This window comes from Miscanthus floridulus, chromosome 4 (genome assembly GCF_019320115.1).
Source record: "Miscanthus floridulus cultivar M001 chromosome 4, ASM1932011v1, whole genome shotgun sequence".
Lineage (NCBI taxonomy): Eukaryota > Viridiplantae > Streptophyta > Magnoliopsida > Poales > Poaceae > Miscanthus > Miscanthus floridulus.
Window position 1 is genome coordinate 9,727,464 of NC_089583.1, and position 12,746 is coordinate 9,740,209.

A 12,746-nucleotide genomic window follows, 5' to 3' on the forward strand; every position below is an offset into this window, starting at 1 on the left:
AATGATTATTGATATTTTTTCCAGTTATAAATCTAGAAAATATAAACTCCAGCAAGCTCCGCCACAACGAACAAAATAAAAATTTGAGTTGTGCTGGTATGCAAAATTACCCAATGAGGTTATGAGAAAAAATAAATATCGTACCATTAGAGTGGCTTCTGTGTGCTACACATCCGTGTTCCTTTATTAAAAGATTAAGTCAAATGCTAGGCAAAAAAGGCAACATGATTTGACTATGCATAAGTGTTGACAATAGTTTCACCCTGTTTTTACACCACCAAAACCGTCATCAAAACACTGTTTCTGGGAGCTAACAAGCAAAGACATAGTGACTTAGGTGCAAATAACGTGGTTCCACATGTACATGTCATTATTTGCTTGCGGTTACACAATACATGAGAATTGGGCGGCTGAAGGCTCCACCTAGAGGTAGGCCGACCTCTAATTGGGCCCACCAAGCCATCCACACATGCCATCATGGTGAACAATGCTTCTAGAAGCCACCTGCAGAAGATGGGCTGATTTGGCCCCATATGGAGGTAGGGCAACCTGCCCCCTGCCCAAGGAGCCTATCAGCCACTACAAGCTTCCATGCATGATCCGTGCCACGGACCCCAAAGTCATTCTCCATCCTTGAATCACAAGTGTGCTTTCTCTCAACGGCTGGAGATGAAAGCACATGGATCCATGGGCCCACATGAAAAGCAACCTGACGTGACAAATGCAGAACAAGCATCATACACACCCTATGACACGTGGGACATGCTTCTAGAAGAAAGAGGGAGGGCCCACTGGTCATTGAGAGGTCGGGCGACATCACTAGGTAGCCAACCGACCTGAAATTACACCCACCGCCTCCGTGCATGCCTCCATGCATCCTCCTTGATCTGAACCGTTGATCAAAGGTCAGTTCAAGGTCGGTTGGATCCAAGGGTAAGGAGGAGATGTCACCTGGATCGCTGACGTGGCACTACCTCTCATTCCAGCTATAAATACCCCCTTAGACGACTTCACTCTCATTCATGACATATTAGAGTAAACCACTCTTTAGTAGCTTTAGCGAAGCTCTGCTGTAGTGCTATGAGATTAGGGAGAGAGTGAGGGGAGTGTGGAGAAGAGCCGGGCCTATATGGTGTCTTCTCCAAGATGTACCTCGGCGGATGCAATCTTCTTGTAAGTGATACATTCGAGTTCTTTATAGTATTTGATATTCTGTCTCTGCTAGTAGTTATGTAGCCTTCTTACCTGTACACCGCTTTACTTAGTAAAGTGCTCTGACCTCTCGAGAAGGTTAGAGAAGTAAGTATAGTGTAGCCATGGTGTCTATAAACTATATCTTGCCTATGTAGACCGCTTGTCGCACGGCTAGTTTGTGGTAGCTAGTAGGTGGTGACAGCCTTGTCTAGCCTTTGTATTCCACAACGTGTGTAAGACAAGTTCATAAAAGGTAGGGCCTCAATAAAACATGGTATCCGCTTCGGATAGGGTTTCATTCCCTATTGTCTCGCCTATCGCCTCCTGTAAGCGGGTGGGTGACTAACCCTTTATAACTACTATCTTTACCAGATATCATTGCTATCTAGATCCTCGCTACCCAAGTTTCCACTACGCCTCACAGGGTTTATAGGGGCAGTTTTAGAGGGTTTGTAGGAGCGGTTTGGACAGCCACTCCTACTAAACTGTCTCTACAAATCATGCATTTGTAGGGGTAGTTCCCAGACCACCCCTACATATCAATTTGTAGCGACGGCTGGTGTTATCAGCCGCCCCTACAAATAGATTTGTAGAGGCGGCTGGTGTTATCATCCGTCCCTACAATTTGTAGGGACGGCTGGTAACACCAGCCGCCTCTACGAAATCGATTTATAGGGACGGCTTTAGTACCAGCCGCCCTACAGTATATTTTTTCGCAAAAAAAAATCAAATTTACAATTCAAATTCGACCAGAATATATATATATATATATATATATATATATATGTATGTATATATGTATATATATGTATATATATATAATTCAAATCTGACCAGAACATATATAATTCAAATCTGACCACGAGCACAAGAGCATTATATAAACTATCATTACAAGTCCAATCCACAAGAATATATACAATCCATCATTTAATAGACATAATTAACAAGTCTAATTCATTCCACAAGTCCAAACAGTCCAACAAGGTAAGACTAATGTCAAATTACATACACAACGGCCTAGAGCTAGCCTTTCAGTCTCACGAAGATGTTAGTACTGAGGATTTTTACCTAAGTCAGAATCTCGGTCATGGTAGGTGCCTTTGATGCGTACAATCTGGTCCAATATGAAGTTGCAAAAGTCACCGACGAGCTCTAAGAGTTGGTCATCCTTGTATGGGTCTCTTTTCATTTCTTTCTCTTCTTTTCACTACAAGAGAACAAGTTTCAGTTTAGTATTTCATATCATGAGCGAAGTTTTTATACTATGGGTGAAGAGGTTCAAACTTACTCTTAAGGGGTGTCTCCTGTAGGCACCGGTGTTACTCATCATAGAACATACATGTGTCCGGGCAACAGCAATAGCAATAGCAAAGGGGGAGAATCAAAACAGGACACATGACTGAGGACATGACATGGTGTGCAAGGTTGGGCCTGTCAGCCAGAGCAATGATTTGGCACTCTGATAAGAACATAGAATTGCGAGTCAGAATTAATCATGAAAACTGGTGGTCATCAAATGACAACGTGCAGTCAAATATTATATTTACCCAAATTATTAACCAAACAAGATATAATGAAGAATCAAATTGTCCAAAGCAATTTCATAGTTTCTAAAATTGGCAGGTGAACAGGCTGGAAATAGAACACCCATTAGGTAAACAGAAGCAGCAAAGAGTAAGAAGTAATGGATAAATTACTCAAATTGTTGAGATTTGTTTCATGAGATCAATCTATAAAAGCGACGTCATGGTCTTTCATGAGATCAATGTAGGCTTGTGCTTTTTTATTAAAATATGGTGGTACATACAGGAGAAGCTTCACATAAACCTATAAGGTAAACAAAACTATAGGAAAATTATAGGCATAAGCAGAGTCACCATGTTGACTAACTGGAAATAGAAGAACCGCGATTGTAAGTACCATCCTAAATCCTTCCAACACATCATAATATTGATAGTTATTACTGTGGTAGGAATTGTCTAGGAAAAAATGGACACCTGTTTTAGCTCTGCCCAGCCAATCAACAATTGTCAGAATGGCCATGACCATGGGGAAAGTCGTCAATGTAAAGTGGATAATGACCTGCAAAATAATAGCAAATGCAATCAATGTGTATCATGTCAAATCAAATCTATGGAGAGAACATCTACTTTGGTAACACAAAACAATAGCTGCGGTCATCGCTGGCGTACGACCGAAGTCAAAAGCAATAGAACACATCACTTTATTTTGCCACAGGAATAATAATTTTATAAACCCTATGTTACACGGATAGGTCCAGGAAGGCGCGTATCGCGTATCCGATACATATCGGATATGGATACGTGTCCGATACGCCAAGGATACGTATCGTCGGAGTATCCAAATTTTAAGAATTTTCGCAAATATTGGATACGTGGGCTGATACGTATCGGCCATATGGGATACGGCCCGGCCCAAAACAGAGTCGCATATCCTCTGTCCCCGACGCCCTAGCCAGCGATGCCCGCACTCCTGCACGCCCGCGAGGCCACGACTCGCGCTGCAACACCGCGCGGTGATGGCGCATCCCCCGCTCGCCGCCCGCTGGCCACCGGCGACGAGCCTCTGCCTCCGCTCGCCAGCGTCCCTACTCGCCGGCCGCCAGCGACGAGCCTCCGCCTTGTGCTCACCTCGTGCTCACCTCCACTCCCCGTCCCGTCCCCACCCCACGCCGGCCGTGCCGCTTCCGCCAGCCCCTCTCCGCCACCCGCCGCCGGAGCGAAGGTCGCCGCGCCAACCGCCAAATCCTCATCATCCTCCTCCCTCTCGTCCCCATCCACCGCCGCCGCCGCCGCCGGCTGGGCTGGTGCGGAGAGGATGGACGGACGAAGATCCGCGCGCCTCCGGCTCTACTGCGTCGTCGCTACGCCGGCTCAAGGTCAGTTCCCTCTCCTCCCCCAGCGCGGCCCGGGTCTCCCGCGGCCCAATGACCCACCGCCGCCGCTGTCGCGTGGTCCGTTGCGTACTCGCTAGCTGCAGCTTGCTTCCCGGGGTTAGGTTTTTTTTTTTGAGATGGATTTGATGCACTGCTAAATGTATGCAGTTCGTATTGATGAAGTTAGTCTTATTGATGAAGTGCAGTTCGTATTGATGAAGTGCAGTTCTTGTTGCTTTGCTTGTATGCAGTATTAGTCTGTACTCTGTTACTCCTGTTAGTAATAAATTGATTAATAGTTGGTTACTTGTTTTTTCTGTGCAAATTCTGGACTTGGAGTCTTGGAGAACTCGAGAATGGACAATTGAAGATTTGAAGAATGGAGATGCTTCCGGAGTTCCGGTCTTTGCTTTGGCTGTACTTGCTATTGCAAGGTAATTTACTACTTTCACTCTTTCACAATTTTAATATGCGCTATTATCTATATTTATTAAAAAAAACAGTAAAACGTATCCGCGTATCGGGTTTCTTAGGAAATTGCCATATCCGCGTATCCGTATCCTTCCGATACCGATACGCGTATCCGTATCCGTGCAACTTAGTATAAACCCATCTGTTCCATTAACCTGTAAGTGGTAAACAACCTTGGCTTCAACTATGAAATCTGCTTTTGTGGTACTCCATAATATCATTGAGAGGTTTAAAGGATCGTGTTATTAATCCATTGGTTCCTGTTTGTGTACATAAAGAAATAAAAGGAATGTTTCACAGTAAGGAAACCTAAATATGTCAACAATCTGAGCTTAGGCATCCTTTCTTATTCTATTTCATGCATCAGATTGGGCAACCACTATGGAACTAATGGGATACGTCTGGTCATGCACATAAAAATTGAGCAGATCGAGGAAGGACCAAATATTGTGGTATGTGGAGACGCTTCAGGTTGGTTTGCAGGTCGTCTGGCAAAACCAAATTGGCAAACCTGCTCTGCTATTTACTATATATTAGGCACCGAAACATTGGTAATATCAGGAAAATGTGGACATGGTTTTCATAAACATAAACAGAGCATCACGTGATGGCAAAAGGACAATTTAGAAAAGTAATAGGGTGAGGTACAATTAACCTGTTATGAATAACGTAAAAGACTCCGAGGGACAGGGCGGATCATTTTTTTGGTAAAGCATTGATATAGTAGCATCAAACAATGTGTAAATGCGCTATTGTTGACTGTTGCAACAAAAATGCGCTACTGTTGCTACAAAAGGAAACCCAAAGCGTAGATGAGATTACTCCCGAAGAAAATCTAAGTATGCATAAATTTCTTATACATATGCCGCCAATGACAAATTCTTACCACAACTCTAGGAAAGGGATGTGTTGAAAGGTGGATGAGGTATTAGTGCAGAATTTCACCAGTTCAGTCCCCCTCTTCAGCATGTGTGGATGCAACCAGGAGGGATGCAAACAGTTCAGAGAGGCCATCAAAATTCACATCCTGTATCAGGCAACAGCATACATCAGTGGCTGGGTGAATGCATTTATCTATCTGGTAAAATCAAAGATGCAACCTGGAGGAATGCAAACAGTTCAGAGAGGTCATCAAGGTTCACATCCAGATTCACATCCTATATCAGGCAACAGTATACATCAGTGGCTGCGTGAATGCACTTATCTGGTAAAAACAAATGCTCTAGATCTTCTGGTTGGAAGCTATTGGTACATAAATTCCTTACAGCCCTTATTAGGAACATAGGTTGGATAAAAAATCGTAGCACATGAAAAATCAAGTTGCACACACCAAATCGAAAGGTATAGAAAACAAAGCAATCGAACTGGACCTCAGACATGGAGGTCTACAACTATAAATCACTGGATGCACAGTGCCATGGCTTGGGGATGGTCTTGTTGTACGTCTGCATAAATGCAGTTTGGATTAGGCACATCATGAGAGATAGGGAAAGAAAAAAGGAACATATAGATAGCGTTTGGTAGAGGATGCCAGAAAACATTACCAATGGAGGACACAAATCGCGTACAGACGACGGAGGAGAGGGGACCTGATGTAGGGGTGGCGCCTTCCTGACGAGGTCGGCATGGCCAGGGGTGTCGCGGCGACGGCATAGCTGGGCGGGGCAGGCGCGGGCGCGTCCACCGAAGGGGCTTGCTCGTGCGGGTGCGGCACGCCGCAGCCGCGGACACCGGTGGGGGTCGGCCGTAGCGCGCCGTGCGGGGAGGCGGTGGCCACCGGTGGTCGGCATAGCTGGGTGGTGCAGTCCCCGCGGACTGCAGCGCGCGGATGTGGCGGACGCGCTTTGCGGCTCGTGCTGCGGCTAGGGTTTTTTTTGGTGGGCGTGGGCGGGGCCAGGAAAGGATAAGGCCGAGGGCGTGACGGCAGCATGGGGGCGTGGCGGGCATCCATCGCACGGAGGGGAACGGCCGGCGGTGGAGCACTGTGGATGACCAGTAAAATGAGTCTGAGGGAACGGTAGGTACTATTGAACTACAGTGGTCTTCACCAAGATTAGAGAGATCTCTATAGATAGATAGATAATAAAAAATAACTAGCCAGTTCCTCAGCGCAACGGGCGGGCATGAGCAAGAATAGTATAATATCATTACAAGCATATGTACCATAGTTGTCAATTTGGATACAAAAAATTATAAAAGTTTGAAGTTACACTCCTGTTCCAAGCATGTAGGGAAAAACGGATGGAAATTGGACAATTTACAAAATCCAGCCGTTGTAGGGGTGGTTTCTGAGTCAGCCGCGCCTACAAATAAATAAAATATTTTAAAAAAATTAAAAATTAAAATTGAAAACTTAGAATAGTATTTTAGGATATTAAATGATTAAAAAATAAAAATATTACAAACATTAAAGTTGTAGAACTTTTACGTGACTTTTTTTAAATGATTCAAAATTTGAATTTTAAAAAAGGACAACTTCAAACAATATTTTGGAAAAATATATGATTTCAAATGTAAAAGTCATGAACATAAAATATGTTGAACTCATCAGGTTCTACAACTTTTATTTTGGTCATTTCTTTATTTGAGAAAGTGATAGCAAACATTGTTAATAAATTGACACATCTCTCATCTAGTTTCATAAACTATGTATGAGATTCATGAATTTGTGACAAATGATTGCTAACACTTTGGCAAATGAAGAAATGACCAAAATAAAAGTTGTTGAACACATCACTATCTACAACTTTTATTTTGATCATCTTTTTATTTGACACAGTTCAAATTTTGAATTTCAATAAATGGCAACTTTAAATAAGATTTTGAAACCTTAAATGATTTCAACTACAAAAGTCATGAACATAAAAGTTGTTGAACTCATCACTATCTATAACTTTTATTTTGGTCCCTTCTTCATTTGACAAAGTATTAGTAAATATTGTTCATAAATTCACATATCACTCATATTTTCATGAACTATGTCAGAGACATTTTGATTTGTGAACAATATTTACTATCACTTTGTCAGATGAAGAAATAACCAAAATAAAAATTGTAGATATTGATGAGTTATACATCTTTATTATTCATCATTTTTTCAGCTGAAATCATTTGGTGTTTCAAAATCTTGTTAGAACTTGTTATTTTTTTAAATTTGAAAATTTAAATTGCTCAAATTTTGTCAAACGAAAAGAATTACCAAATCAACACAATAACTTGATAGGGCATGATTTTAGATAATTTTAGAAAAAAAATCATCACATTTAGAGCTAGTACGAGGGAGAAAGACTAGTTACAAATTTTATCAGAGATTAGAAAGAAAAATTACAACTGTTCATAATGATAAAGGATGAACAAGTGTGATTTCTCTTTTTAATACGTGGCGGAAACTTGTAACTAGTTTTTCTTCCACATACTAACTCCAAATGTGATGGTTTTTTTCCTAAAATTTTCTAAAATCATGCTCTATCATTTTAGTCTAGTCATCTATCTTTGTCACTAATTTTGGACAATTCAAAATTTGTTCGTGCAGCATTTGTAGGGCCGGCTGGTGATTGAGCCGCCCCTACAAATGGCAACACGGGGGGGGAGCGGCTGGTGAGTGAGCCACCTCTATAAATTGACCCATTTGTAGGGGCAGATCGTATCACCAGCCGCCCCTACTGTGCCATTTGTAGGGGCGGCTGGTCTCGTGGGTCCCGAGCACGCCCACTGTAGGGGCAGCTCCATCACCAGCCGCCCCTACAAAAAAATTATCTCATTGCTATAAACTTTTTTAGTAGTGTTCATAGGCTCTTTTATATCATCATAGGACGATCTTGATCCTTAGTTAGTTCAGTTCATGTTCCCTGTGGAAATACGATACCTGGAATACTCCCGGTGAAGCCTACATTGACTACCGTACGCTTGCGGTATATCCGTTTGCCACTTCTGGTGTCAACAATAAGTTCGTAATAGTACTCAGCTCTCCTGCATGTTCGCGAAAAAAAAGTTCCAACTACATGTGTGTTGGCAACCAAAATATGATCAGAGGGTTGAAGATGAATTGAAAAACAAGCTTTAACAAGAAAAGAACAAAAGGAATCAAATTAGAGAGATTGGAGACACATTGCCGTTTAACCCAAAAAAGAACCAATACTACCAAAAGGATCTAATTTAGAGAGATTTGAGACAAATTGATGTTTTCCTAGAAAAAATGGACTAGGCTAGTTTGTGTAGACTAAACCGACCTAGGATAGTTTTCGCTGAGTCAACATGGTGGCCGACTACATGGCGCCCTGGCAGGTCTTTGTAGACCGGCAACGGTGGCCCTGTACACGACCCACGCTGCACTAGTAGAGAACAGACCTTTGATCCTCGGCCAAAATGGGCTCTAGTCCCGGAATTTTTTGCCCCCGGGACTAGAAATACCTTTAGTCCCGGTTGGAGGCTCCAACCGGGACTAAAGGTCCCTGCCCAACGGCTACTGCGCCAGACAGAGGTGGCAGGGACCTTTAGTCCCGGTTGGAGGCACCAACCGGGACTAAAGGTATACTTTTACTCCCGGTTGGTGGATCCAACCAGGAGTAAAAGTCTACTCCCGGACCGTGGCTGCACCCGGGGTTGGAAAGTTACCTTTAGTCCTGGTTGGATCCACCAACCGGGACTAAATGTTCTCCCTTTATAAATCGGCTATCTCCTTCTTCCTCCCCGAGCCCGAGTTCAGCACATTTTGAAGCTCACTGCACTAGTGTTCTTGCTTCCTCCCTCCCTCCATTGTTCCTCCATCCATTCTTCGATTCCTCCATCGATTTCTTCGATTCCTCCGTCGATTCTTCAGTTGTAAAGGTTACCAATCTCATACTCTCATTTTTCACCATTTTCTTATGCCATTTTGTTCACTATATATATTTATGGTTCTTTATTGTGGTTTTTTCATTTGTAAGCAATTTGAGCTCAAAATCACTTCAAGCTTGCATATTTACATGAAAGAAGGTTAAAGTATATATAAATATAAACTTAGAAAATAGTTAGAAAATTATAGCAAATCCGTACTAGTTGAACTTGCGGACCGTGTTCAGCTCGGCGAGCATGTTCTCTGCCGAGCGGTAACGGACGTCAAGGAGGAGCTTTGATTCTACGAGGGAGAGCGACAACAGTCGTGGAAGACCGTGTTCCCTTCCTCGTAGAATCGGAGCTCTTCCTTGACCAAGTACGGTGTCGTCCGGTGGAGAAATGCTCGCCGAGATGATCACGTAAGCAAGGTCAACTAGTACTAATGGTTATTTATTCACATGTCCCGATATCGTCGCAGTAGTCTATCAACCACCGTACCTAAACGTAGTATATATAAATAAAAACTTAGAAAATAGTTAGAAAATTATAGAAAATCCGTACTAGTTGAACTTGCGGACCGTGTTCAGCTCGGCAAGCATGTTCTCTGTCGAGCGGTAACGGACATCAAGGAGGAGCTTTGATTCTATGAGGGAGAGCGACAACGGTCGTGGGAGACCGTGTTCCCTTCCTCGTAGAATCGGAGCTCTTCCTTGACCAAGTACGGTGCCGTCCGGTGGAGAAATGCTCGCCGAGATGATCACGTAAGCAAGTTCAACTAGTACGGATGGTTATTTATTCACATGTCCCGATATCGTCGCAGTAGTCTGTCAATCACCGTACTTTTTATTTTAACTTTTTATGAAATGAAAAACTTAGAAAATAGTTAGAAAATTATAGAAAATCTGTACTAGTTGAACTAGCGGACCGTGTTCATGTCGGCGAGCATGTTCTCTGCCGAACGGTAACGAACGTCAAGGAGGAGCTTTGATTCTATGAGGGAGAGCGACAACGGTCATGGAAGACCGTGTTCCCTTACTCGTAGAATCGGAGCTCTTCCTTGACCAAGTACGGTGCCGTCCGGTGGAGAAATGCTCGCCGAGATGATCACGTAAGCAAGTTCAACTAGTACGGATGGTTATTTATTCACACGTCCCGATATCGTCGCAGTAGTCTGTTATGTGTGTACACTCCCATTCTTCTGTTAATTTGCGGAAATATCATGTGAATTACTTACCTGCCGCAGTAAAAGACGAGAACACAATGACCATTAAAAATATCATTGTTTAGAGATCTAGATAATTTTATAGTTTCTTAATTTTATTTGTTTATAAAAGGAGAAATTTATAGTGTATTAAAAAATGAGTATAGAGAGTAGATGGCAACTGCTTCCGGGTCCTCGGCCTCTCATGGGTTTCCAAAGCGACTTAGGCCGGGCCTTCCTCTCATTCCATGCGGCAAGTGTCGTGATGAGACGAAGATTGTGATGGAGTACCGAGTGAAGAAGGAGGGTCCCAACAAGGATTGTATCTTCTACAAGTGTCCGAATCGCAATGTGAGTTATTTTATCATATTTAATGATTATGGTTAGTTTATACCTATTTTCATGATGGTTGTGATTAAAGTTCTATTTTTTTGTTTTAATTTCAGTGGGATGGCAGTGGACGATGTTTAGGCTTCTACTGGGAGGAAGAGTATGTTGAACTCGTGCAAAAATATCTTGCACAACAGGCAGATACGGCGGCTAATGAGGCAGTGATCCAGCCGAAGAAGCCCAAAGATGTTGCACAATCGGGGGATCTGTCTGTTTTAGTTGAGATTGGTCGCGAAATCCTTGTGCTCCTGAAATGTATTTTAGCTTTAGTTCTTTTAGTGGTAGTTGGGATTGTCTACATTGTAGCGATGCTTTCATAAATTTATATCATTTGTGGTGGCACGCATGTTGTATAACTAATTAATTATGATCTAGGTTTTAATATGATATTTATGTCATGTAATGCAGATGAGCCGTCATTGGATGTATAATGCTGATCGCCGCTCCCAAGAGTTCATTGACGGCGTGCATTCTTTGTTACGTGCGGCTGAGGCAAACAAACGCGACGGTTTCATTTGCTGTCCATGTGCCATATGTAAGAATACGGTGGAATATCCTTGCTCAAGGACTCTTCATTCACACTTGTTCAAGTTGGGTTTCATGCCAAACTATATTTGTTGGACAAAGCACGGAGAAATCGGTGTTGTAATGGAAGAAGGTGAAGAAGAACAATGGGACGACAATGATATTATTCCTGATGGTGCGTGCTTCAATGATACTGCAATGGGAGAAGCTGGAGAAGAGGTAGCCGCAGAAGATGAGCCGGCTGATGATCTTTCTCAGGTCATTCGTGACGCACAAAGAGAATGTGAAAGTGAAAAGGAGAAGATCAAGTTCGAGCGGATGCTAGAAGATCACAAGAAATTGTTGTACCCAACTTGTGATGCAGGGCAGAAAAAGTTGGGAACTACACTAGAATTACTGCAATGGAAGGCAAAGAATGGTGTATCTGACAAGGGATTTGGAGAGTTACTAAAAATCCAAAAGAAGATGCTAACGAAGTACAATGAATTGCCCGCCACTACCTATGAAGCAAAACAAGTTGTCTGTCCTATGGGGCTAGAAATAGAGAAGATACATGCATGTCCTAATGACTGCATCCTATACCATGGCAAAGAGTACGAGAAATTAGATGCATGCCCGGTATGCCATGTGTCGCGGTATAAGATCAGGCGAGATGACCCTGGTGATGTTGAGGGCGAACGTCCACGTAAGAAAATCCCTGCCAAGGTTATGTGGTATGCTCCTATAATACCACGCTTGAAACGTCTGTTCAAAAACAAAGAACATGCAAAATTGTTATGATGGCACAAAGAAGACCGTAAGGTAGACAATATGTTGAGACACCCTGCTGATGGGTCCCTGTGGAGAGCAATCGACAGAGAATTCCCGGAGTTTGCAAATGACGCAAGAAACTTAAGGTTTGCTTTAAGTACAGATGGTATCAATCCTTTTGGAGAGCAGAACAGTAGTCATAGCACTTGGTCTGTTACTCTAAGTATCTACAACATTCCTCCTTGGTTATGCATGAAGCGGAAGTTCATTATGATGCCTATGCTCATCCAAGGCTCGAAGCAACCTGGCAATGACATCGATGTGTACCTGAGACCACTTATTGACGAACTTCTCATTTTGTGGAATAAAGAAGGTGTACGTGTGTGGGATGAGTACAAACAGGAACACTTTGATCTGCGAGCATTGTTGTTCGTAACAATCAATGATTGGCCTGCTCTAAGTAATCTTTCAGGATAGTCAAACAAAGGATATAATGCATGC

The 12,746-nt window shown here is 42.8% G+C and overlaps 2 long non-coding RNA genes across 3 annotated transcripts; one reads left to right on the forward strand and one right to left on the reverse strand.

Annotated features, from left to right (window-relative positions):
- Nucleotides 1–1,040: 1,040 nt before the first annotated feature.
- Nucleotides 1,041–10,844, forward strand: LOC136550908 (uncharacterized). The gene is made up of 3 exons (XR_010782403.1): nt 1,041–1,173; nt 4,433–4,527; nt 10,748–10,844. It is a non-coding gene; the product is annotated as an uncharacterized lncRNA (long non-coding RNA).
- Nucleotides 3,112–6,403, reverse strand: LOC136550907 (uncharacterized). 2 transcript variants are annotated; one of them, XR_010782402.1, is made up of 5 exons: nt 6,109–6,403; nt 5,935–6,009; nt 5,665–5,721; nt 5,451–5,591; nt 3,112–3,279 (listed from the first exon to the last, which is right to left on the reverse strand). It is a non-coding gene; the product is annotated as an uncharacterized lncRNA (long non-coding RNA). The 2 variants fall into 2 exon arrangements; XR_010782401.1 differs by lacking the exon at nt 6,109–6,403 and having other exon boundaries at nt 3,115–3,279; nt 5,935–6,078.
- Nucleotides 10,845–12,746: the final 1,902 nt, after the last annotated feature.